General features: G+C 34.1%; 2 protein-coding genes across 5 annotated transcripts in view; one reads left to right on the top strand and one right to left on the bottom strand.

Moving 5' to 3' along the window:
* The window catches only part of MCPH1 (microcephalin 1), a 389,489-nt gene that overhangs the window by 256,018 nt on the left and 128,115 nt on the right, over positions 1–5,356 (top strand). The window lies entirely within an intron of this gene.
* ANGPT2 (angiopoietin 2) overlaps positions 1–5,356 on the bottom strand; it is an 82,307-nt gene that overhangs the window by 75,737 nt on the left and 1,214 nt on the right. The window contains exon 2 of one of the 2 annotated variants that reach the window (XM_069065412.1): positions 4,287–4,358. The exons of the other annotated variant lie outside the window; for it this stretch is intronic. The gene's annotated coding sequence lies outside the window, so the exon portion shown is untranslated. The remainder of the gene's footprint in view (positions 1–4,286; positions 4,359–5,356) is intronic. 2 annotated transcript variants of the gene reach the window in all.

The raw sequence follows: 5,356 nt of genomic DNA on the forward strand, positions 1-5,356 counted from the left end.
CTAAAAATAACTTAATCACAAATAAGACCAGCACTAATGGTATTTCTATATCAAGTGGTAAATAAAGCTATAATCCTTTATATGAAACTAGACATAAGAACCAGTGCTGTCATCCTCCAAAGTATCTAAAAGGGGTGGCTAGGTGGCGCAGTAAATAGAGAACCAGCCCTGGATTCAGGAGGACCTGAGTTCAAATTCAGCCTCAGACACTTAACACAAAAACTATCTGTGTGACCTTGGGCAAATCACAACCCCAATTGCCCCTCCAAAAAACAAAAAACTTTAAAAAAAATTTTAGAAAGTATCTAAAAGTTGTTCAAAAGACCCCTTTAAAAGATTCACAAAAAGTTACATTCTACCTCTAAGGAAAAAATAGCTTTCCTTCAAATACCAGTGTTTAATATAAACTGTTTGTTGTTTTTCAGTCATATCTGACTCTTCACGACTCCATTTGGGGTTTTCTTGGCAAAAATACTGTAGTGATTTGCCATTTCCTCGTCCAGCTCATTTTAGATAAGGAAACTGAGGCAAACAGGGTTAAGTGACTTTTCTAGGACCATACAGCTAATAAGTGTCTAAGGCCAGATTTGAAGTTGGGAAGATTAATCTTCCTCACTCCAGGCCCAGCATTCTATCTAACTGTGCCACCTCTTTGCCCCAAGCTGATGTTTATAGACAATCTAAAAATGTAAGTAATTCTTAGAACCCTCTACCACTAGTACTACAGAAGTACAAGCACAGGACAAAAAACTGTTTTGTGTTTTCCTTTGTTTTATGAGTGGCCATGGTCAAAAAACTTATCATCTAAGCCTTGTGTTGAGTCTCTCTATATTTAGGTCAGATCCCTGGAAAGTACCAAATGGGCAAGAATATTATTTGAAGTCTTTCTGTATTGGGAAAAAAAAGGAAAATATTGTTTCCTATTTGAATTGGTTCATAGTAGCATAACTCTAGATTAGAAAGGAACTTCAGAGGTCATCTAGTCCAGTCCTTTCATTTTGTAGGTCAGGAAACTGAGGCCTAGTGAGGTGAGATAACTTGGCCCAGATCATGCAGATTGTAAGCATCAGTAAAGGTATTTGAATCCAAGTCCTCTAACTAGAGCCAGTGTTCTTTCTAACCTATTTACTTTATTATTATTGAAACAGTATTATTTTTCATTTTTAATGTACATCTTTTTATCCATGTTACAAGTCATCTAGGCTTTATGGGGCTAGTTTAAGAATCTACCATTGTAATATCATCTCTGGGAAAACAATATTTTTTTCTATATCAGTGAGCCAACATACAAATTCTTGGAACATAACCTATTCGTGATTGTAGACAAGAGATTTCAATATGAATATTATATAGGACATGAAGTGTTTGTCCTAAATGTAAAAGGGAATCATGTGAACCATGCACACATGTCTGTTTCCTAGCTCAAGTTCATGGCAATTATCCTTTATGGTAGAGTGAAGCAGCTTCAAGGCAAAGAAATACCATTTAATCCCATAATCCTATCCTCACACAAATATGAGGTATTTGGCAGCCCAAAGAGTTGTGTTCTGTGTGAAAAGCACAAATTAAGAAGACATAGTGCTTGCTCCTATGGGAACTTAAAACTGAGATTTCTGATAACTAAAAAAAGGCTAAACTTTAATCATATTGTTCTTACCTAGAAAAAGTGATATGCCTATAATTTAAAGGCTTCTCAAATTTGTAGTGACTCTAATTGGTTTATGTGAATGCATAAAACTTCTTTTCAATATTGAGTGTAATTAGTTTCATGCTTCAGAGGACAACGTGTGGAATCCCAAAAAGAATTGCTTTTCAGTGTGTATAGCAATGAGTTGTTGGCTCTGTGTATTATAGTATTTTTTCTTTTCTTTCTTTTTTTTTTTTTAATGAACCACTAGGTATTAATCAAGGCCAATTGGAGAAACCTAAACCAAACAGACCAACATAGCTTGGCTAGGAGTATCTAAAAGAAAACCAAGTTTTGTTTTTCTGGATATATGGCTAAGCATTGGTTTCCAACTCTATTTGTTAAAAAATAAAGTTTATATCTGGGCCAAAGTTTTCTATGAAACACAGGGAGAAAAGATTCATCTCTTAGCTCCCTAAATTCATCTCTCGTCTTTTAAAACCAGGATTTTGCTTCTGAATTGTTGCATTTATTTTTTTATTGTGTAGCTACTATGGTCATAGTATGTCCATTGGTGGTAAATGGCTTTGTAAACAAAAGCTATACACAGTATATATTGAGCTTCCATTACTTCATAAAGAAAGTTGTTTTGACAATACAACTTTATATAATCCACATTCTCTTCTAGTGGGATGAAAAATAATTGTATTTAAGTAACTACAATGAAAAATTAATATTTTAATTAATTTGCAGACATGATTGTTGGATTTCTTTTTAAATATCTATTTGAAAAGGTACTCACCCAGGCAAATTTTTGTAACGTGAGAAACATCCTATAGTCTCAAGTAATGGCTTAACTCTTCTGTATTTTGTGCTTTTTTCACATTTCCTCTCAATCCCAATTAAAGAAGGTACAAGAATTAACACAGTGTTTAACACAATCTCTACTACCAGAATATGTCAGGTTTTAGAAAAATGGTTTTGTAAAGTGTTTTAAATGATAAGAGGGACTGTTTATAGAGTAAAAGAATTAGGAAGAGAGATTTTCATTATCTTAAAATTTTAACAGATTTCCATATATTTTGTGCACTAAATGCACAAATCTTTTTTTTTTTTTACCATTGTTCTTTCTACTAAGCAGATATAGAATGTTCTTCCCATGTCACTCCATTCAAATACTTTAGCACATACCTCAGTGCTCTTTCAGAAGTATGACATTTCCTTTGGTTGATATATTAAAAAGATAACTTAGGGATTGTTTTGTAATATGCAAAAATATTTCCTTTAACTAAACTCATTGACAGATGCTCACCACTTAGGAGCTTGAAATTATATTCTTTCACCTTGGAAAAATTAATCAGATATAGGATCTGGTTGAAATTTCTGATAGGGTTTAGATTTTTTTTTTTGGAGGACTGAGGCAGGGTATATGGAAGGGGTGAGTTTCTAAAAGAAAAAAAAAAGGTAAAGAACCCTCCCCCCCCAGCTGTGAAAATCTGTCAAAAGAAGTTTCAGTGTTTTATAAGACCATGTGGCCATGGGGCTCATCTGGCACTCTATTCAATTTGTTTTTTCATTTTTGAGTAAAGTAGTTTCTATTATCACAGGTGCCAGAACCCAAAGAAAGAACACACAGCTAGGAAAGGTTCCACATACTCACATATTGCATGGTTTTTTTATTTGTTCTCTTTCTTCTGTTTGCCAGCCAGGTGTAAATAGCAATACCAGAGAGTTTTTCAGGTGTACTTTCTAGGTCTATGAGATAGGGTTGATCAGAGCAGGTGTTAAGTACATGAAAAGTCAATATTAAGTCACTCTAGGTGATATTTTAGCTGAATGTCTAAAGGCTGCATTCTGGAACACTATTGTATTGCTGTTCAAATATTTGATGATTATATTCGTGAGTAAAGAAGTATTTTGACTGGTTGCCCCATAAACTGATTTCTGGAACCTGGAAAATAGGTTCGAGGTGAAGCAACTCCTGCAGTATGGTTGCTTAACTTTTCCCTTCATTTAAAAATTCTCAGACTTGTAGGAAAAGGGGCAATTTGGCTGAGAAAAAATTGTTAGATTTTAGAGTTTACCTGAAGGTGGTCTTAATTGTAGCAAATACAATTAAACTGTTTTGCATTTGGTAAAACATTCTTTTATGTCCCCTGACTGTTTATTTAGGAAATGACTTACTAGCTAGATAGATGGGAGTGTTTACTGCTCTGTTTCTTTCATCCCTCACCCAGGTTCTGTTAGCATTGGCCTTTAACCATGTCACAGTTAAAATGAATAGATTATTAAGTGTGAACATAACAATGAAAAGAAGGAAATAGGAAGTTAATGTCAGGTAGATGTTTAGGACTTTCAAATATGTGAGCTTGTATTGCTGAATATCTCCCAAACTTAGTAGAGCTATTTCTATATACAAGAAGGGTAAAGGGTTTTAAAGATAAGAAAGAATAAACCTTTAGCAGAGAATATACACAGCAAATGTGGGTCTTTTCACAAATATTACCATCGTTGTGGGAGGTTTTTTAAAGTTTGAGTAAGGTATTATTGCCATTATTTCCCAGAATTTTTTAACTAGTTAAACACTGTTTGAACCAAGAACTAGTTCAATTGAGGAATAATGGTTAGAGAATTCATTCATGTATTGATTGGCTCCTACCTTCAGTGCTGTTCGGTGGTTTCCCTTATTTTAAGTGGATTCACAGCAGTGGATAAAATGCCAGGCAGAGATCTGTTACGAGATTAAGATGTGATATGCTGCTAATAGACAGCTGAAAAGGAAATTAAAGATTTCTACTCTAGATGGAGAAAATACTTTGTGATATTTTCCTGGGTGAAACTTTGTTAGAGAACTGATAATTGCCTCAGTTATTTGTGTAATTACAAATCTCTCCAAATCTCTCTTGTCTCTCCAAATTTTGACATACATAATTATTATTTTATTAAGAGTACTATAATGAATACATCATTTTTTTCTTTTTCCCGGTAAAAAAGAAACTTTAGAAGTTTTTGGTTTTCTTATTTGTGAGACAAAATTTGCATGAGGAAATAGTTGTTTCTTGAAGAACAACTTAGCTTCCAGTATACCTCTTTTATTATACATTTCCTGCAAAGTTTGTGGCACAGTGGAAAGAGTGAGAATAAGAATAGTAAGTAAAAGGCAGCAGATCCTGACTGGGCATAAATTTACTTTGCTAAAACTAACATCAATCACATGTGGATATATTTTGAGACCATTTTACTGGGTTCTAAGAGAAATAGTAATACTGATTCCCTTTAAAAAGAACACTTTGGCAAAAACAGTACAAACGGTTTACAAATGACAAACCCATTGATTAAAAACCTTAAGTTTATGAAAAACATAGTCTATTTAAGTTAATTTCCTCTCGTTTTACAAAAAGCTATAATTGGTTTCAGTAAATAAATTCAGGAAATTGGTAAAGCACTTACTGCAGAAGGTAACATTGCCACCATCCGCTATTTATCAGTAATTATCATGATTAGCACGTTTTTTCCTTGTCCTGGCGCTGTTGTGCTGCTTACCACTTCCCTCACATGCCTGCAGCCAGTTATGTTAGTAATTGGTGTTACTAAGTTTAAATTACTTGTACAAACAAAACAGCCTAGTTGTTTTTCAGAGAAGTATACTTACCCTCCCTCCCCCTTACTCCAAGGCAGGCGTGCACACACACACACACACACACACACACACACACACACACACACACA

This window comes from Petaurus breviceps, unplaced genomic scaffold (assembly GCF_028583685.1).
Source record: "Petaurus breviceps papuanus isolate PSGF00001 unplaced genomic scaffold, PetGlider_PUasm1.0 90686, whole genome shotgun sequence".
In the NCBI taxonomy this organism is placed as follows: domain Eukaryota; kingdom Metazoa; phylum Chordata; class Mammalia; order Diprotodontia; family Petauridae; genus Petaurus; species Petaurus breviceps.